The sequence below is a fragment of the Pangasianodon hypophthalmus genome, chromosome 7, assembly GCF_027358585.1.
Source record: "Pangasianodon hypophthalmus isolate fPanHyp1 chromosome 7, fPanHyp1.pri, whole genome shotgun sequence".
Taxonomy (NCBI): Eukaryota; Metazoa; Chordata; class Actinopteri; order Siluriformes; family Pangasiidae; genus Pangasianodon; species Pangasianodon hypophthalmus.
In genome coordinates this window covers 11,122,249-11,144,979 of record NC_069716.1, presented here as the reverse complement: position 1 = coordinate 11,144,979, position 22,731 = coordinate 11,122,249, and the positions used below count along the sequence as shown (strand labels likewise).

At 37.7% G+C, this 22,731-nt stretch overlaps 1 non-coding gene across 1 annotated transcript; it reads left to right on the top strand.

The window, feature by feature from the left end:
* The first annotated feature begins 1,328 nt into the window (after nucleotides 1-1,328).
* On the top strand, nucleotides 1,329-22,525 carry LOC113542731 (uncharacterized). The gene is made up of 3 exons (XR_008301983.1): nucleotides 1,329-5,411; nucleotides 10,714-10,992; nucleotides 12,786-22,525. It is a non-coding gene; the product is annotated as an uncharacterized LOC113542731 (transcript).
* Nucleotides 22,526-22,731: the final 206 nt, after the last annotated feature.

Sequence of the window (22,731 nt, the reverse complement as noted above, 5' to 3'; positions counted from 1 at the left end):
CAGCTTCCTCTAGATGTCTGAACAGCTGAGTCACTGTCTTCAAAGGATGACTAAAGATTTAAAGGAGTTCTTAAATTAGCATTTTGTCATTAAAAAAAAAAATCTTGTGTTGTCTTCTGTGTTTTTCATACTGTACTACCTCCCCAAAAGGGTTTTTTAGACTGGTGGTACTCTTAATCCGTGACCTAGTGAAGCAGTATCAGGATGTTTTTATTGGTAGAGACTTCAAAGCACTTCTATAAGTTGCTCTGGATAAGGGTGTCTGCCAAATGCCATAAATTTAAATGTAAATTTTAACAACTGGATATTTTAAAACCAATATGTAAAGTTTCCAGCACTTGTGAATGTGTAACAGCTAAAGCCACTGATACTATTTTCGGTGGTTAGGATTTGAGTGAACACTAATCATCTGGAGAGATTGGAAGCACGTTCTCAGTAAAATTGTGTTTATTTACATTTTAGTCCACATATTACATTGTTCTGTTTTACTTTTGAGAACAAATGAACAGAGCATGACCATTGCCTTGGCATCATCATTCAATTGCCGTATATACTTACAAGCACAGATGATCGTGGCAGCATGTTTTTTTTTTCTGTTTTTCAGTGCAGTATTTATCGCTACTCATAAGTTTGAGACACCTTTGAAGCACTACCAAATACTCACCTTTTTCATGCTAAATAGTTTTTGTAAGTTTCCCAATTTTTAAGTTAAAAAGTTAAAAACTTTGGTCCCATCAGACCATAACACATTATTCCACATTTTTGAGAGATTGGAATTTTTTTTTTTTTTTTTTTTTTTTGTGGGCTGGGCTTTGATGTTTTGTTTTTTTTTTTGGTTAAAAAAAGGCTCCTGTCTGGCCAACCGACCTAGTAGCCCAGACATATGAAGAATTAGGGACAAAGGGTGTGCACACTTATGCAAGTTTTTTGTTTTTCTTTTTTTTCACTAAAACATTTGATTTTTATGCAATTTCATAATAAAGGTGAAAAAGGTTCTGAGATGATTTAACTTAGTTTCAGTTTTTAACAACACAAAACCTGCCATTTTAACAGGGGTGTGTAGACTTTTTATATCCACTGTAAATAATGCTAACGGCACTCATCACAGGGGCTTGTTTGAGTGACGGACTCTCTGGTAGAATTTCCTCCTGACATGACATAATATTTCAAGGTAACGTCTACATGCTTCTTTAAATACATTTCAGTCTAGCTAAAATAAAGATAAATAAAATTTTATTAGCAGCTGTGTCATAAAGTAATATTTTTTGTTAGCGGAAAGTTTCCTTGTTCTCAGTAGTTTGTTGCATTCATAAGCAATGGCATACTGTATACTGTACACCCCGATCAGCCATAACATTAAAAGACCACCTGCCTAATATTGTGTAGGTCCCCCTTGTGCCGCCAGAACAGCTTGACCCGTCGAGGTATGGACTCCACAAGACCTCTGTAGGTGTGCTGTGGTATCTGGCACCAAGATGTTAGCAGCAGATCCTTTAACTCCTGTAAGTTGCGAGGTGGGGCCTCCATGAATCGGATTTGTTTGTCCAGCACATCCCACAGATGCTTGATTGGATTGAAATCTTGGGAATTTGGAGACCAAGTCAACTTCTAGAACTCTTTGTCATTTTCCTGAAACCATTCTTGAACAATTTTTGCGGTGTGGGCACATTATCCTGCTGGAACACGGTTAGAGAACACTGTTGCCGTGACGGGGTGCACTTGGTCTGCAACAATGTTTAGGTATGTGGTATGTGTCAAAGTAACATGCACATGAATGCCAGGACCAAAGGATTCCCAGCAGAACATTACACAGAGCATAACACTGCCTCCGTGGGCTTTCCTTCTTTCCATATTGAATCCTGGTGCCATCTCTTCCCCAGGTAAGCAACGCACAAGCACCCAGCCATCCATATGATGTAAAAGAAGGTGTGATTCATCAGCCCAGGCCACCTTCTTCCATTGCTCCCTGGTCCAGTTCTGATGGTCACGTGCCCATTGTAGGCGCTTCCAGCAGTGAACGGGCTCAGCATGGGCACTCTGAATGGTCTGCGGCTATGCAGCCCCATATGCAGCAAGCTGCAATGCACTATGTGTTCTGACACCATTCTATCATCATTATCAGCATTAACTTTTTCAGCAATTTGTGCTACAGTAGCTCTTCTGTGGGATCGGACCAGACGGGCTAGCCTTCGCTCCCACACAGAACAGTGACCCTTGGGGGCCCACGACCCTGTCGCCAGTTCACCAGTCGTCCTTCCTTGGACCACTTTTGGTAGGTACTAGCCACTACATACCGGGAACACCCCACAAGACCTGCTGGTTTGGAGATGCTCTGACCTAGTCTTCTAGCCATCACAATTTGGCCCTTGTCAAAGTCGCTCAGATCTCCTCTTCAGAAGGTGAAATGCAAGCTCTTTTTTTAATCTGATGAAGTCCTTTGTTCTGTTGTGCTTTGGGTCATTGTCTTGCTGCATGATGATGATAGACTTCTGAATTCATTCTGCTGCCAATATCATGAGTTACATCCTCAATAAAGATTATTGAGCCCATTCCAGAAGCAGCCCTGCAAGCTTAAGCCATGACAGTACATCCACTGTGCTTGAACAATGTGCTCGGTCATGAGCAGAGCCTGTCTTTCGCCACACTTTGGCTTTTCCATCACTTTGGCAGATGTTAATCTTGGCTCGTCTCTGTATTTATTTGCAAATTTCAGTCTGGCTTTCCAATTCTTATTGCTGACGAGTGGTTTGCATCTTGTGGTATGGCCTCTATATTTCCGCTCTTGAAGTCTTCCTTGAATTGTAGATTGTGATGTCTTCACCCCTGCCCTGTGGAGGTTGTTGGAGATGTCACTGACTGTTGTTTTTGGGTTATTCTTCACAGCTTTCATAATATTTCTTTCATCAACTGCTGTTGCTTTTTCCTTGGCCAACCTGTCCGATGTCTTGTTAGTACACAAGTGGTTTCTTTCTTTTTCAGGACATTCCAAATTGTTTTGTTGGCTATGCCCAGCACTTGTGCAATGGCTAGGATTGATTTTCCCTCTTTTCTCAGCTTCGAAATAACTTGCTTTTCTCCAATAGACAGCTTTCTGGTCTTTGTGTTGGTTTATCCTTTTTAACAACAAATGCAGTCTTCACAGGTGAAACCCAGGACTCACACCAAGAGTAGACATTTAGAGCTATTAATTGTTTAAACAATCAATCTAACAGGGCATACCTGGGCAACAAAGAACACCTGTCAGTCACATGTTCCAATACTTTTTGTCACTTAAAAAATGGGTGGGTTCAAACGAAATGCGCCATGTTCTAAGTTATTTAACACTAGATGTTAAATAGACGTAAATAGTAAATGAAAGCTGACATTTTGATCTATTGTCTCATAATAACCTTTTGATCTCAAACCCAAATGTCTTTGGTGCATAGCAAAAACAAAAGAATTGGCCTTGCTGTTCCAATACTTTTGGGGTAGACTGTGTGTAAGAAGTATATACATTGTATGCACATTCCAGTTTCTCAATTTGTAAATATCAATATCGTTTAGCTTTCAGGGTATATGAGCAGACTATCTTTGCATAGAACCATCTTGTAATCATAAGCATGGATATTTCCATAAATAGTATGTTAATAAGTCAGTTAACAGTAAATCGTTTAACACTTTTTAAACATATCAGATGTTACTGTATTTGTCGCAATTATTTATTTCTTGAATGGGTTTTTTTAGTTATTTTTTCAATGTGTATACAAAAAAGTTGTCAAACTTTGTCTGGCAAACTAGAATATTGTCAGAAGTGATGGACTACACAGAAAACTGGACACTACCTTTTATAGCTGGGAGATAATGTATATATTCACTGATATATTACATTAGTTTTTTTTTCCAGACATTTTATTGGATTTGATTGGAACCTATGTAAAATTGGATTGAATTTCTTCCATCTGAGAAATAAGCTACTTTAACAGCAATAAAATGTTTAGTCACTAAAATTGTTTGATGGGAAAACATACATTTTGTATTTTTGCGCTTGTGGAAAGTAATGCAAAGTAGTTATGCAATGCACCCAAGGATACTGGAAAGCAAATTAATATGCATATGCAGTTATGCATGTTTCACAATACATCAGTGGAGCCCGATGGTACACTTGAGAGTGTGAGAGCAGCTAATGCCTGAAGCTTTTGGTTAAAGCAAACTTTCAGCATAGCAACAGTTCCAGGAGCTCTCTAGCGTGATACGCTGCACTGACTTCGTCGTAATTCCTCCAGATTACTCTGGGCAGTTACTATACCAAAGCCTAGGTATACTGTCAGACGAATATAACACTGGGGATTTTCTTCTTTTGAAGAGTTCTTTCTAAATGAAGTGATTGAAAAATGCAATAAGCAGAAAACATTCATGATGCCATATGTCTAAATTCCATAATGCCAATGGCCAAAACGTCTCCAAGTAGTCAAAAAGACAGCTTTGTTATACACTCCTAAAACACTGTTTCACTGAAAAGCTAAGAAACATTATTTTTTTTTGGTAATGTCTTTATCCAGAAGCTATGAATAATATTAACTCAGTTATGGTTGTATAGCACTGTAATGTTGTCTCATGATAATGTTATGACCTCAGTATTACCGTAGTTAACTGGTTAACACATAGCATTAAGTTAGTAAGGAGGCTGCATAAAAAAGAGAAGTGACCAGAAAATCATAACTTTTCACTATGTTTGCAACCAGTTTTATATGCTGAAAAGCACTTACAGATCATAGAGCGAATCATCTTTTAAAAAAAAATTGAAGTAAGCTGTTTTTGCTAGAGAAATTTCAGTTTTTTGCACAGAAATTTCAGCAAATTAAAATATATTCTGGTTACCTTTTTCATGACTGATGAAAATGCCACCTTTAAATAATTATAATATCACCTAAAGTTCTGTGTCATCTGCCTGATTTACCCTGTGCATGTGCACCAGTTTTGCATATGTCTAGCCTCCGCTACTGATGTGGTCCAAAATGTATTACCAAAGGAAAAACACTAATTACAGGTTAAGCACATTCCAAGCTTTTTCAAGTGTTGCTTTAAAGGGCCCTTATAAGTGAGCATTATTGAAAGGAGTAACTGATGGAAATTTTGTTTTTAAAATCTTAAGCTTGCATCATAAGCTTATAATGTGAATAAGAAATGGTAGTAGCAAAATTACACAAGCTAAGACACCTGCTCAGGTACCTACTGTGAATTTTTAATTTGTGATCCCATGCTTTCTCCTGTTTTGCTTGTATAACTATAAAATGGCTTTGATACATTACATTGAAATGCCTTCTAATTGGATGTTACTTTTCATCTCTACAGAGAGTGACAATTTTGAGTTCTCAATGTGGAGGACATCGTCATGATCATGATTATGCTCATGAATCATAAAAAGCTCCAAGGTACTATATTATCATTTTATGGATTTGAAAATAAGAGATTTAATTAATTTAATCTATAACTGATTACAATGATCAGCCATAACATTAAAACCACCTGCCTAATATTTTGTAGGTCCCAATTTTAGGTGAGCAAAAGATTGGAACAGATAGATGATGTTCTTCCCAATTAGATGTATGCATGAATACAATGAACTTTTATGTTTTGTATCATGAACAGATCGTTTCTTTCTCCACAAATTGGCCTTTCCATCACTTTGGTAAAGGTTAATCTTGGTTCCAGAACTTTTACTTCTCATCATCACTGTATTTATTTACAAATTAAAAAAAAGAGTCAATGTCAGTAGTTTATTGTTATAGCTGATTGGTGTATGTATGTATGTATGTATGTGTGTGTGTAATTGTATATCTATCTATCTATCTATATATATATATATATATATATATATATATATATATATATATATATATGTATAAACAACTGACTGGCCTTGTTTATATTATATACACACAAACACTGATCACCAATAACATTAAAACCACTGACAGACGGAGCAAGTAAAATTGATTATCTCGTTACAGTGGTACCTGTCAAGGGTTGGGATATATTAGGAAGTGATATATAGTGATAGCAAGTGAACAGTCAGTTCTCAGAGTTGATGTGTTGGAAGCAGGAAAAATGGGCAAGCGTAAGGATCTGAGCGACTTTGACAGGGGCCAAACTGGCAGATCTCGTGGGGTGTTCCTGGTATGCAGTGATTAGTACCTACCAAAAGTGGTCTCCGTGTGGATACCTACATTAGCTAGAGAAGAACTGGGCCTAGCAATACCAGAGTCCTCATCTGCTATACAACATGAAATTAAAATGAAGTTTCAAAGAAGTGAAAAAATTATTATGGATGAACAGGGTTTGATATGGTAACTGACAGCTGCTGAATGGTAGCAGCTAGGTAGTTCAACTAGGCAGCTAATAAATCCTAGTTTTTGTGCTATCTGCTGAATCTAAATGACACTGACTAATGTAATTCTCTTGCAAAAGTTGTAAAGCTGGTTAGTAAACTTTCAACTTACCTCCTGATATGTCTTCACTGAAAACATTTGTTTATGTGTTTGGTTGTGGTGTGTTTCACCCAGATTCTCTTATCTCCAGCAGTGACGGAGCAGTGCTATTCTTTATGCAGTCAATAAATTCTGCAACTTTCTCAGACACTTTTCCAGACAGTTCGCTTCTTGACTGGAAAAAGTACATAGGTTTAAAAACAATTAATTCCTGTAGCATAATTGGATTTTAAGTAATTAAATATGCTACACTGTGCCTGTGCTGATTTTTATAGGGTAATGTAATGCATCAGCAGGCACATCACTGAATGAAATGATTTAATATTTAAATAACTCCTTTCTAATCCTTAGAGAAAGGATCCTAAAATGCCACAAAGAAAAAAATACAGTTACACAGTTTATTCATTTGTATTATCACAATGGGGCACATACTACATGGGTGTATATGTAACAGTGCACAGGGAAGTACAGTCAAAGCATTGCAATTGTCTACTTTAACCTATCCTAAAACAGTTTACGTTTACAGTTGCTGAACTGTGGCAGATTGTCCAAAATGCTTGTACAAACTCACCAGCCTATTTTCTTATTGGGAAATAAATTGCCTACAGAAATTTGTAAACAACATAAACCATTGTAGCTCCTTAACACTGATAGGGGTGGGCCAGTTTTGAACAGTCTCAGTCTTGTTGTTATCCATGGTGACTCCCTCATTACTAGTAATGTACTCAAAAAACTTTTTTTTTTTCTTTGCGGACATAATCTTTTTCAGCTTTAATGAATAGATTGTTCTTAAAGGGTCTCTTAAGCAATTTTCTGATGTGTGTGGCATATTTGAAGAATGACAGAAAATAAATTAATTCCACCAGTGAACATAATCACAAAATGCCCTAATATGTCTCTCAAAACATCGTTAATGTAAGACAAAGAAGGTGTTTAATAAGCAATAAAGTATTACTAAATATTCATAGTGACCTGAATTAGTAATAAATGCCGTCTTCCGATTATCACCATCCCTGATCTGGGCCAAGTAATAAGTGCTACGTAATTCAAGCTTAGCAAAGAAAAATAAGTGGCTCCAAAACAGCAAGTGCTAGAAGAGGATAGAGGTACTTTATTATTATTTAACAATATACTATATAGTCTATATGTAGATTGGTGTTGAAAATTTTAAATTTAAATTTAAGCAAAATCCTGGTCCTCCTAATTTATGTGAGGGTTGCATTGACAGAGCCAGGTTTGACCTGAAGTGACAGTCTAGCATGGCTGTTTCAGAAAGAAGTGAGGTGGAGATATTGTGTGGTGTAGCCACACAACATAGTTTCTATTCCACTGATCTTTCATTGAGGGCCTGACTCTGCAGAGTTGGGGATATTGTTGAGGTGGGGATGCTCAGAAAGCCAACAGACATCAGAAATGGACATGAAATGTATTCTCAGATATCACGATACAACACTCTCCTGGGTTCAGACAGAAATGAGGAAACGGGAGACAGTCTTGCAGTTTCACTTTCTTTATTATGCTCTCTTTTTTCCATGCACACTTTTCAGTGCCATTGTCACTTGAGTGCTTTATTTTGCACAAACACAAAACAGGTCAGCTCTCACTGTGTGGCTCTTGTCTCTTTCTGCCATGTTCTCTCTAGTGTCTCCACTGCTCCCGGAAACACAAAGCACTTGTTAGTAAATCACCCACAGGTGCAGGCTCATCCTTACCACTCATTCTCCCTACTCCACTCTTCATTAACAAACTGGCGCTTGATGACACCCCCACGGCCACATGCCTCCGGGGAGCCTGCCGGCACTACCTTCCCCTCTTGCCAACCTCCAATCACCCCCCAAATACCCATTGCCACCCCCTTGGTTTAGCCTGCTTCTATGCTCCCTGGCCCTGGCTCTGGATTGTCACTGATTAACTAGGTCTGTTCTGAGAGCTATGCTGCAAGAAATGAGAGCAGCACCTTCCCGAGTGGGATGGATACTGTCCCACCATAAAAGGCCAGCCTTGCTCTCAAAAGCACTCATTATTTTCAGAGAACCACCTGGACATCCAGCAGTTCAGCGACCATAACCTGCTGTAAGCTTCATTGCCATGCTTCCATGTGGCAATAATTTGTACAATTTGCGAAGTGTTCATGACAAACATGGTTTCTTGGTCAGTAAGAATCTCTTTCGTGATTCCTATTTAGGAGATTATTTTGAAGAGTGCTTCCTTAACATGGCGTGCTGAGATGTTGAGAAGTGGCACGGCTTCTGAATATTGTTTTATATAATCCTCTAAAACTAGCACAAAGCATTGCCCTTGTTCACTCCATTCTGATGGTCCAACAAGGTCCATGCCAATTCTTTCGATGGAGACCTCAATCAATGGAAGGGGGCACAATGGCACTTTTGGGGTGGCCCGGAGGATTCACTAGCTGACATTCACAGCATGCTGCACACCACCTGCCCACATTTCCACAAATGTCCAGGCAATAGACATGGGCCAATAGACAGTTCACTGTTTTATCCTGACTTAATTGGCCCACCATCAGATAATGATGAGCGTCCTTGGGATCAACAACTGGGTCATCTCTTCTTCCGTTTGAGTGTCCTGCATCATTTGATACAATATATTCCTAATAATAGAAAAACAGGGGTGGAGAGTACAACATTTGGCTGGACTCTCTGACCATCAATTACTTTCACTTAGTCAAAAGCATGCCTGAAGGTTTTGTCTTCTGACTGCTCCAAGAGGAAATTTCCAAGGGGTATTCCCCTGAAGGGTGAGGGGGCGAATCTTCTTGATGCAGAGCTGACAGTGCCGGCCAAGGCAACTCCAATGCTTGCAGCCAATGTTGCACATGTCCCACTCCATGCTATGCTATTACAGGACCCATTCACAAACATTCCTCTTAACAATGTGAGAAACGCCAGCCAATTTGTCCCCAAAATCAGTTTATGGGTGAGACGAGGACAAACTACCACTTCTGTTGTATGCTTTTGTCCCCGGAATTGTATTGGGGATGATGAAGACCATCCAACCGCATCAGCAGAGAGACCTTAGTGAGTGAAGGTTGCTGATTCTCTAGGGTCTGGTGGGAGGTTAGTTTTAGTAATTGATGCATAAGCTCCTCTACAGCAGTTCTGAGAATAGAAAGCTGTTGAAGTTGTTGGCCCAGTAGTCTCTCCTGAACCACTAGAGTTTCAGAGAGTGATTAGAAACATGCCTCAATGTGGTGCTTTTGTCAGGCTTTGATATGACAAACAGACATCACTGCATGGTAGCATAAACACTGTGGTTTTTATAAGCAATAATGGCACTAGAGCAAACAACTAGGCCTTTCTCACACTTATGGGATTAAGGGTATTGTCCCCTCTTCAGTGCCACTGGAGCATTTGAGGTTAAGGGCCTTGCCCAAGGACCTTACGTTCTTAACTGCTAAAGAAACTAAATATTAAAATCATTATCAAACCAAGATTAGACTGGTTGAAACTAGTAAAAGATCACTTTTATATTTATTTGAAAATTTAACGTGCTTTGAAGCCTTACTTTCATCTTGAATGTGATAGAACCGTCTCTGTCACTGTATCTATTCTTTCATGTTTAAATCCTTTTTTTACAGTAATATATAATTTTTTTTAACTGGGAAAGCCCTGTTTGATCACAAATTATAGCATGTGTTAGATAGGAACATAAATAAAGCATAATTGAACATGTTCATTAAATTTATTCTGCTCATGATTAACAAAGAAAATATATGTTAACTTCTCTATACAGCTGTATATGATTACTCTCAAATCCAAATTTTGTGGTAACAGTGTTTTTTATATTTCATTTTATATTTCAAAAAATAACCTCAAAAAGACCTTGAGAATCACCTGATGAACTGAGAGCAGTATAATCATGGACAAATGAGCAGTTTATGACATCCAATATTAATAATGCAATTGAAAACCAGGGCTAAATTCTAGCATCCTGCAGAACTCTACATGGTCAGTAATACAGCAGTTGTATTAGATGACCTTTACAATGAAAATGTGTTGTGTTCAATGTAAAACCTAATGTCAGCTTCCTCTCTGTTTTACATCAAGAACTGGCATCTGCAGTCAATATCTGCATTCTTGCTTTTCTTAGTATTCACTTGCTTACTTCTTTTCTACATGCTTGCGCTGACATCTCTCCCAATATTTATAACAATTTGCAGATGTGTAATGGAGAATTGTAGGCCTGTCATTTCAGTCATTTTATTTTCAATCTGTCTTTTCAGACTTCAGTGTGAAATGTCCTGTGTAGTTGAGCCGATGTCTGAATGAGCACCGAGGGGCATTTCCAGCCATGGAAGAGATGAAATGTAAACCCTACCAGCCACTGTCCAGAGCACGGCGGGAGATGGAAATGTCATACAGCAGCTCATCGGATGAGAGTGATGGTGGCCGCCACCAGCCCAAATCTTACACATCCCACGACACCTTACCTGACTGTGGTCAAGATGTCAACTACCACAGCCACAAAAAAAGACAGATAACTTTCAGTATGAAGGGACAAGGTAAAAGATCACAGGTTCATTTTTGTTTTTAATTGTGGGACAAGCATAGTATGCTGGAATCTTATTGTTTTTATAAAGTTTTTTTGGGGGGTTGTACAGTGGTGAAGTGAGTAGCATTGCTGCCTCACAGCTCCAGGGTCCCTGGTTTGTTAATGAGCCGCTGTTACTGTCTGTGTGGAATTTCTGTGTATGTTCTCTCCAGGTTTCCTCTGGGTTCTCCTGTTTCCTCCCAACTCCCAAAACACGCCAGTAGGTGGACTGGCTAAGATAAATTGTCCATAGGTGTGAATGAGTGTGGGAATGTGTGTGCATGGTGCCCTGCAATGCACTGGCATCCCTTCCAGGGTGTATTCCCACCTCACACATAGCATTCATGGGACAGGCTCCAGATCCACCACAAACCTGACCAGTATAAAACGGTTAATGAAAATGAGTGAAAGTGAGTGAATGAATAAAATCTCTTTTGTTATGCAGCCTAATAATTTGTTAATTTGTATAGTTCAAGTTTCTTGGCTGATACTGAACCCATATTCTTGTATTAAACCCATATTATATGTAGTATAATAAGCAGTCTGCTTACACAGCTGATAAAGAACTTTTGCCAAAATGTTCTGTTTCACTGGAACTACTGTTAAAAGTTGTTTAAGGAAAGTTGATAGACGAACAGTTTGACCAATACTGGCCTGGAATTTTTGCTTTGTTAGCCAATAATTATTAAGTGAGCTATATCTTATGATTCTATATCTTATATCTTCCATCCCCTACGAAAGTATTGGAATGGCAAGGCCAGTTTATTATTATATTTACCTATAATAATCATATTTACATCTAAATGTGTCAAAAAGCTTAAAACATGGCACCTTTGGTGGCAGACCATCCAACTTTTAGGTGAGCAAAAGTATTGGAACATATCAGTCTTAAGGTAAATAACGCTTAATATTTGGTTGCAGGTTGAGGTCTGGTGATTGACTTGGCCAGTCTAAAACCTTTCACTCTTTTCCACTGGTGAAGTCCTTTGTTGTGTTGCTAGTGTGTTTTAGGTCATTGATTTGCTGCATGATGACATTCCTTCCAGTTAGATTGTATGCATTTCTCTGTAAATTGGCAGACGTGATGTAAATAATGCTTAATATTTGGTTGCAGGTTAAGGTCTGGTGATTGACTTGGCCAGTCTAAAACCTTTCAATCTTTTCCCCTGGTGAAGTCCTTTGTTGTGTTGCTAGTGTGTTTTAGGTCATTGTTTTGCTGCATGATAACATTCCTCCCAGTTAGATTGTATGCATTTCTCTGTAAATTGGCAGACGTGATGTTTCTGTAGGATTCTGAATGCATTCTGCTGCTACCATCATGAGTTACATCATCAATAAAGATTTGTGAGCATGTTCCAGAAGGAGCAATGCGAGTTTGTATGTTTTGGATCATGAGCAGATCCTTTCTTTCTCCATTGGTCTTGGTTCCAGAACTTCCAGCTAATCTCTGTATTTCTTTATGAATTCCAATCTGGTTCCAATTCTTACTGCTGATGAGTGGTTTGCATCTTGTGGTATGGCCTCTATATTACTGCTCCTGAAGTCTTCTTCGAATGGTGGATTGTGATACCTTCGCCCTGCCCTGTGGAGGTGCAGAATGTAGAAACATTTAATTTTATTATTTTCATTATTATATTTCATTATTTTCATATTCCTTCTACTAAGGCATCATTATATTACAGGATTTCTTTGCATGTGCCTAAGAAATTTGCACAATACTCTATACATATCAAACCATTTTATGCCTGTTTCTTTCCATTGCAGAGCTAGAGTTTGGCAAGCCAGATAAGATGCCGAGTAGTAACGTTCACGAGGAGCATGGCTATTCACTTCATGTGGCTCTTGGCTCAGATGTGGATGAAGAAGCTGATGTAGAAGTGGCTCCATCACCCAGCCATTGTCTCTGGTTGGAGGAAGCAAAGTCAGAACCGAGCTCCTGTTTGTCCAGCCGTGCCAATTCAGTTCTCTCTCTTACTGACACAGAGAAAGAAAGGAAGTCGGTCAGCAAAAATGGCAAGTACTGCTTGACATAATTTTGCATAATACAATGAATATTACCTAGTTATCCGAACATTGTTATTAATTAAGTAACGCTTTTGTGTCACAAAGATCTTGAGATTAGTCTCACAATCAGGAGCACTACTTTGAGAAATTTTCTGCAGCAATGTATTGTCAAAAAAGTGTAATTAATAGTGCCATTCATTAAAGATTATGCAATTATTAATCTGAATTCTGAACTGGAATCCACCACTTGTGTCTAAATAATAGCACCCATGAAAGTAAGAGGCACTGTGTGGAGGTTGTACAGTAGTAACCTTATTTCCCAAACAACAATAGTGTTAACAGTAAATAAACATTTAAGTGCATTACAAGCAAATTTTCATTTACAGATTTGAAAGATAATTTTTTTAAATGTTCTACCACATCTGTTTAACAAAACATGATTTATGCTGGCAGAATTGAACCCCTGTGCCCAAGAGCTTTACATCAGCTCAAACAGCAAATTAAATATAGCAGTTTAAAATATTTTTTTTTATGTAGGTTGTAGTGTTAATGGATCTTTAGATGAGTTTGACGTCTTTTGAGAGAAGACCTCTGTCAAAGAAAGATCTAAAACACACTGTAAATTCAGTTTACTTAAAAAAAGTTTGGAAACCGACTGCCTTATTTTTGCTAAGCAAAGTAACCCGAAGTTAAGTTAATAATTGGCTAAAAGTAAAGAAAGCAAACACTCCCTAAGTAAATTAAGTAATAAACATCAGGTTACTTTAATGTCAATTCTAGTTAACATAATCTAGAATATTTATTAATCTTACTTAAGATTTAATAGTAAGACTACTTTATTTATTCCATTAAACTAACAGTGTTATATTGTGTTCTGCAAACATCTTAAATGCTATTAGTCACAACATGGTTTTAATCTGCCATTTTAAGCTATGGAGACTTAAAAAACATGCAGTCGTTTTCCACAGTTTCTTCAAGTAAAGTGAACAGAATTTTTTGTAGTTCAACATGTATGGAATACACTTAACACAAGTCTTAAATTCTCGACTGTTTATTTTTCTGAAAATCTTCTTTTTCACTCTCTGGATAGACAGTACTGTGCTGTTGTATTTTCAGGACAGGCACTTCAAACAGAGCAGCAGAGCAAAAAATAAAATAAAATTAAAATAAAATACAATAAAATAAAATTAAACAGGGCTATGCAACCCTGAAATACAAACCTTTGGTAAGGTTTTATAGGTAATAACTAACGACTGATTTGAACCATGCACTGGCTACTTGAAATAAGTGCAATTAAATATGCCAATATGCCAACATCTTAAATACTTTAAACATGGCAACATATAGGCATCCAAGGCAGAAAGTGACCAGATTAGCTTAAAAGCTAATTTTTAAGTGTCTGAAGTTTGGGTTTGAGATTCTTCCCTCCCAAAGAAAGAAACACCTGCTGAATAAAATCAAATGTGTTCCTCATTGTCTTTGGGTAGTCTAAATTTAGAGGGTAGATCAAACCAAAGAGAAGACATACTGCATGTGGCAAATTTTGGACATCATCCACAACAATTCTTCCCTCCAGAATGATTGCTCGTGTTGCGTCCACAGTGAGCGTGTGTTGACGTTTGGCAGGCATGTCTTCAGTTAAAACTGTGAGCAGGCCAACATCTGCTTCGCTGAAGTCAGCATCAACATCTATATCCTAAGTAGAGAAAGAAAAATAGGGAAAGCGTGAATTTCTTCATTCGAACACTATTGGAAATGTTCTACAGCAGTGGTCCCCATCCATGTTCCTGGAGGCCCCCCAACACTACACATTTTGCATGTCTCCTTACTCAAGCACACCTGAATCAGGTTATCAGCTCATTAGCAGAGTCTCCAAGGCAGAGCTGTATCCGAAATCGCCTCCTCATTCACTATTGCCAATAAGCCCACTAATATAGTTCACTTGATGGAGTGAATGAAAGCAAGTGAGTAAATTCAGACACCGAGTACACTGGAAGGGCGTCTGCTTCTGCATAGTTTGTGCTTGTTGTTTGATAAGCATTTGAAGCAAACTAGCAGCTCCAGTTGTAAGATTAAAGGATTGCTCTTAAACTCTGTATTGGAAACTATGTGTAAGCCTTAATCTAATAGTCAATTAAAAAGAACTTTATACCTGTATTATATACGCTGTACGCCGAGCTTTAAATTATGATCAACAAATAGAGATGACAAGATTCATAGTGTAGGAGTTATAAAATGAAACACATTGTTTCAGAAGACATGATTTAAATCACTGAGCATAAGGGTGAATTACCATTTTTGGGTGAACTATTCATTTAAATTCTGTTTTCTGTTCAACAGAACCTACTGCATGCCGTTAGACAACTTGGAAAATAAATACAAGCTCTAGGGACTACTTCATTGTACTTTTACATTGTTCTGAATTATTAACATCATAAAACTGAATTAAGAATATATTTAATTTTTTTTTTTTTTTTTTTTTTTACAATATGCTACTTCTTACTGCTTGATCCACCATTTAGATTATAGAACATTATCTTCTTTTTGTTACGGATAAATCACACACATTATTTACATAATTTTATCTTATTAATTCAAATTGTGTAATGCTGATGAAGCCAAAAGAATTCTGTAATCTGTTTATACACAATTTCAACTAGTTAAGGCATTCAAATGACCAGTGTCACAAATCAAAACTGTTTCAGAAAAGACAAATATAGTATTTACTGCAAACTACCTACAACTTTTAGTATTTTTTATAAACTGATCTATACTCTAATGGAATAATACAAAATGACAATTTAACAAGGCAGAAACACCAATAAGTTTACTTACAAAGCACATCCTCAAAAATTCCTCCGAGTCATCCCCCAGAAGAACTGGAAGACCCTGAAGCACTGCGGTGCGAACATGTGTTACATCAGATGACTATGAAAAAGAAGAGACAGGTAGACATGTTATAGGCCAAGGGTAATCATCACATCAGCAAATAATGATTCAAAGATGACATCATAAAAAACACCTTTGAATCAACTTGTTGCAAAATTTCATCAAGTTTTCTTCCCTGATTTCCTCTTTTTTTCCAAAAAATTTCAATCAAGCGAGCAGAATGTGTGTCCAACGCAGCGTTGAACTCAGATCTCAGATTTTTTCCCAATATGCGATTGAATTCTGCTAAGATCTAAGCACAAACATAGAGTTGTTATTAACATTCAAACACACTTCATACAAAAACACACAGGGTTTTGAAGAGAAAGAGGAAACAAACCTGACTTTCCAGACAGGAGGTTCAGAGTGGATGATTTCCTTCCATCTCAAGGCAAATGTACTGTCCATCTTGTTGCCAATCAAGCTCATGTTTGGGGGCCTCTTTTTCATTTCTTCTACAAGTTCTTTTCTTGTGCATTCTTGACTTTCTTCATCTTCCCCATTAGGAAAGTTTGGCAAGAAATTTAATTCAAATTGCCTCGGTTTTTTAATGCCTGATTTTGTTGCCATCATTGCACCTCTCTTTGCCCCAACTGCAACATCACTACAGCCACATGTACGCAATTTTGTTCTAAAGTTGGCCATTTTAAATTTCAAGCTGTTTTTCCAGCCAGCTGAGCCTGTTGGGGAGCCCTGTTCAGTCAAACAGGGATGTGCTTTGATTAGAGGATGTGCTGCAGCAACTTGGGCAAAATCTTCATCTCTTGGATATGCCTTATAGGTGTACATGGCCCCAGCAAGTGCTTCCAGTATGTCATGTTTTATGTCTCTTCCAACATCAAGTGTTGTACCATCTTTCATAAAAGCAAGGTTTCCCTGACAGAGACGGTACTCAACATTGACAGAGAATTTGGGTATTTCAAAAACCTCTGGCCATTCAAACTGTCGTTCAGCAGACAACTGCTCTGATGCATCATATCCTGAGAGAAGTACAGTGTCAGTTTGACTTGAGTAGGGAATGTGTGTAGAGGAATTATTTTCAGTGTTGCCCTTTCTGGCAAATCATTAATGTCACTGACATTACATAAGGCATGATTAAAGTCAGGGTCTTCGTATTGGACTGAATGCGTATGTGAGCTGTAGCTTCTCTTGCAGCACTTGTTTTAAGGCATCAATATCAGCTGGTTTTTCAGGAATTATTAACTTTCGGATGTCACTGTCATGCACAATAATCATTGACATGGCTAAGTGAAATTCTAAAACAGAAAGAAAAGTCAAAATTACAAGCAAAAATACAATGCAATGTCATATAGCAGCAAAAGTAATACTTCACAGAGCCGGCCTCGGACTAAACTGCCAGACTATAAACTGCAAGAGGGAAGGGGTCATTTAGTTCAGAAGGCAGAACAACTTGCAGTAAATGTAAACTGCACAATTCATAAGAGCGTAAATGCTCAATATACCATGCAGTCTGAGGTTTGCAGAGGAACATTATGTCAGTGTTGATTGTCAAGATTTTCTCAATCCGCATGAATTCTGGCAAACTGAACAAGATCCAACTGAAACCACCATGTCTGGACAGTACTTAATTCCATTAACATAAACACTGGATGAAACTAGCACAGTGCTACAATTAGGATTCTGCAGCTGTAGATATTCCTGAACATTTTCAGGAAAGTCTGTGATAAGTGAACTACAGACCCTGTCCATTTGTACTCTTGGCTTGAAAAAAGAACTGGCATCCATGTGATAGGCAATTGCCATTTGATGCTTCTTGGCCAGCATTAGGGGGACATTTTTGTGTGCATCATGGATCACTTTCTTGAAGAACTTGTGTTTCCCCTCAAATCTGATTGTCCATAAATTCCTCAGCGGCCCATACATTCTGATCAGTTAGATAATGAAATAATGCTCCAGGTAGTGATGCTTTGGACGCAGCACAAAGTTTGGAAACACATCCTGAAGCAAAGCTCTGTTCTGAGTTCAAGAACTCCACAGTGTCATCAGAAAAGTGGCTAGACAAAGCCAATTCAACAATAACTTTCAACAACATTAGAATTTCCCAGGTATTTGTCATTCTCTCTCACTTTATGGCCAATCAAGAGTGGGAGGAGCCTCAAGAGGGCCCAATTTTCGTGGCCATTTCCCCCTATTGTTTGCTTACTTGTGTACGATATTGGAATTGGCTGTGGCTGATCAGTCCTGTCTGAAAATTTGTATGGGAATTGTTTGATGGCACCATTTAAGGAATCCAGGGAAAAGTAATGTTTGCCAATTAAATCCTGCATACACAACGCCGTCTCCACAGGAACAACACCCTCCAAGAGATCATGCAACAGATCTGGGGGAAACCACCAATTGCATTAAAGTGTTTCAAATTGTCACTCAACGGACAGCTACTCTTCACGCCATACTGTGCCACCTGTTGAACATCTTGAACCTGCTGTTGGTGTTTTTCTTTTGTCCTCATTTCAAAAGAGCCTGACTTAACTTCCTTGAGTTGAATGTCATCCCTTGTGGCCATGCAAAATCTACAAGGGCGATTCACTCTAAAGCTCTCCTGAAAGCCTGCCAACGAATGGGCACCCAGATTATCTGCCAGGACATGCAGAATAGATCCCCTTACACATGAACCTAACTGCTCAACATATACTCCCCACTCTTCAAGACATTTCAAGTCTTCAATTAGTGGGTGGAGTATTTTTGAGTAGCCATTTTGCTTAACTACGTTTGTTTTACACAGAAGAGCTAGCTGAATGGTGTGCAAAGATGATGTGTGTTTTGCTGGTAAGTTCGCAAGAACCCAGTAGATGGCACACATTTTGTGTTTTTTTTCATGATGTTCCAAGTGGATTGGCCACTTCAAAGTAATCTTTCAAGATTAAGGAATATTCTACAATCACCTGCAAAAAATGAGTTATCTCTATAATGCGTACCATCCCTGTAACTGCTGTATCCCCTTGAGGTCTCACCTGGAGCCATCACCTCATCAAGAACTTCCTTTTTATTTAGCAATTTCTGCAACATTTGAATAATTGAGATATACACATAATATTGCTCAACTCCATCTATTTTGTACTCAACTGGAACAACAACTGAATATTCTCTCGTGAAGGATGATGCTCTCCTATTGGCCGTGGAAAGAGGACCTCCTTCATTTGTGCAGTGTAACAGCACATTGCTGTCAGTAACTGCCCTGACAAGCTCTTTCACAACTGTGCTGTCTACCTCACCGTAGTGCTTATCAATAGTTTGCCGTATTGTGCTGTATAACAGTGGCTCAGACAATAAATGAATCTGATTCTACTGTTGGATAATTTCTTGTGTCGCACTATCAGAAATATGCAAGAGTGTTTGCATTTTCAGAAAAAGTGATGCCAAATTGTGTTCCAGCTTTTGTTTTGTGTCATCCAAATTGCCTTGTTCCTCTGCCATATTACATTCATCTTCACTGCCTGAGCTGTCAACAAGCGTATGAGCTGTATATTCTTCTATGTGACCAAGATGAGTGCTTAACACAACCCCCAACTTAAAATGTTCATGGCAGTGGTGCTGGTGTGCCTTACTTTTATGTGCATTAAATGTGGAGTACACATTTGTCTCAAATGAACAGTCTTTGAAAGGACATTGAACTTTTTCTTTATTCCTCAAATGAGTACACAATTGGGCAAAATAATCTGACTCGCTACATTGCTCTGTTAAATCACAAACATGGCACTTGTAACAAACTAAAGCATGACCAGAACTACTTGATTCTGCAGTTCTTTGTTGGGAATGGATTTTTGATAAATGTACTTTTAATGCGTTAAATGACTTAAAAGTACATGGACACTCAGTATGAAGACATGGTATTGGAACAACTCGTGAATATGTTCCATGGCTTATGCGGTAGTGCTTAAGAAGTTGTGCCCTCTTTTCTGAAGTGTAAGTGCAAGTGCAAAACTTACATTTCCACTGCATAGCAGCTTATCAACTGGTATTCTAGAAAGAAAGAAGAAAAAAAACAGTTATTCCATCAATCAAAAGTCAATGAGCAAACAACAAAATCAGATGCAGTGTTTATTTTTTAACTGTGAGACACTTATTCAATGTAGTTGGCCACTCATTTAATAGAAGAAAAAAAAAACACAGGTATTAAGTATTATTTTAAAACTAAAACTGTTAAAGTTTATTTGCTAACTTATCCACTCTTTTCCTAGCGAGCCTATTGCATTTTAAATTAAGGGAAACACTTCCGGGTTGGGGCCGTTTAACTAAAAAAAAAAAAACTGAAACAAATCATTTCAAATCATAAGGTTGCACTACAGAAATTCCTTAACTGTCAGTTTGACTGAATGAGCTGTAAATTTTCTTTCATGATCTATTTCAGACATCAGGACATAATGCTTGGTATTTTAATGTGACATGGTATAACAAAAATACATATGGCCTCCGCTTTAATTTCCAATCCCTGTCACGTGTTTGTGGAGGTGGAGTGATAGGGATTCTCTTACAATCTCAACAACAACAAAAAAAACCCCTCAAAATGACCGTTTTATTTGCTGCCTTGATTACCGTAATCACCATAATAAGCATGCATATTTTTGTCACAACTGGCTTGACTGGAGTTCAACACCCATAGCCGTGTTTTTAACGCACCGTGTCAAGTTAAAAAAAAAAAATGTTACGTTAATTTAAAAAGAACCGATATCAAAATGTAGCTGTCTCTTACATGTATTTGACTCGATTTCACGCTTTTTAGAATGAATGCAGCTGTGTCTCTCTCTGTGCTGCATCGTTTGAAAGTGGCGCGCCCAGCTTTTCTTACAGCATATGCTGACAGCTTATGAAAACTATTCAGTCACAATCACAGATTTAAAACTGAGGTCACCATTTGACACATTTTGTAGAATTTTCACTGAATTTCGAATACCGTAAAAACTCACGTCACGCTGCTCACGCATAATCATGATAAATCATCAATTCAGATTACTTTACTCGTATACTCCTGCCCATCACTAGCACAAATTAATTAATTAATAGTAATTAATAGGCAACCAGGCAGCTGACCTTGCAGATATCAAGCGGAAAATAACTAGTTTGAAGAGAAATTGCTTCAAATAATGCGCAGTGGTCAAAACGTGTTAGTGAAAGTTGTTAACATGGGCTAATAAGTTCCACAAAACAGCATGCAACTAACAAAGTGCAGAAAATCTAACGATTATTAAGACTAGCTAACAAAAAATATCAGAAAAGTATGTTGAAATTAAAAGATTTTACCTTTTTACCGAAGTTAGTCCTCTCACTCTGAATCCTTAATCCGTGTTGAGTTCTTCTGCTCTGTTATTTTTTTCATTTCGGATTTACTCTTTCATGTAAGATTTCTGCTCTTAACCATTCTTCAAAAACTGCTTTATTCATATTGTATGTCATAATCTGGAGACTATCCTGGGATAAATTTATGTGGCTACATATAAGGCTACCTATCTGTGCAGGGTAACAAAATATATTGTCAATGACAAAAATCACATTTCGAATACAGTTAAAGATGTGAAATGTTACGGAATACAATAGGATTACATGTAAAACTTGTGGTGGCAGTTGAATTAAAAACACCTAGAGTAATAGCAGCCTTTTGGTATTATCCACTTGTTCTCTCAGCTGCTCCTATTTTTTTCTCATAGCCCTCAACATGGTGGTATCAATATTATTAATATTGGTATATTATATTAATCAATATAATATCAATATCATATTATTACTATAGTACGTAACATGATTTATTAATACATTCTGTTATAACGTAATTTTCTAAATACTGGTCACATTGCAGTATCTTCACTGATGGCGCATAGAGGCAGTATGTAGTACTGGGCTGTGTGCATGCTAGGTAGTAATAATAATAATAATAATAATAATAATAATGATAATAATAGACATTAATAATCTTAACTGTCATGATATAATACTCATTTTCAGTTCCCTCTGAAAGTATTAGAACAGCAAGGCCAATTTTGTAATTTTTTTGTTTTGCTATACATTGAAGTCTTTTGGGTTTAAGGTCAAAAGATGAATATGATGATATGATCAGAATTTCAGCTTTCATTTCTTGATATTTACATCTGGATGTGTTAAACAACTTAGAACATGGCACCTTTTGTTTGAACCCACCCATTTTTCAAGAGATCAAATATATTGGAACATGTGACTGATTCAATTCAATTCAATTTTATTTGAATACCGCTTTTTTACAATGGACATTATCACAAAGTAGCTTTACAGAAATAAATAGATTGAAATTAAATTAAACCAAAATAAATTTTAAAAATATGAATTTATCCCTAATGAGCAAGCCAGAGGCGACGATGGCAAGGAAAACTCGAGACGATATGAGGAAGAAACCTTGAGAGGAATCAGACTCAGAAGAGAACCCATCCTCATCTGGGTAACAACAGATAGTGCAATTATAAATAAATCCCTCCTATAACTGTGTACTATATATACAAATAGTGCAATTGTGCAACCAATAAATTCATCACAGTTTTCACATGAATTCCGGTTTGTTAAACCTATCCACTGTCCACTGATGGAGTCCTGAGTACAAAGCTGCCTGTGGCAACCGCAGCCCCAAAGCCACCACAGAAATCCCCCCAAGTGGCACCATCCCCAGCAATTCCAATGATCTTCAGGCCATCCATGTGGGGCCACCCCCAGCAGTAGTAAGCGATCTCAACCTGTGAGAACTCCAACAAGAAGTAGGGCATCAGGTTGGATCATAGGTGTTTCTTGTTGCCCACGT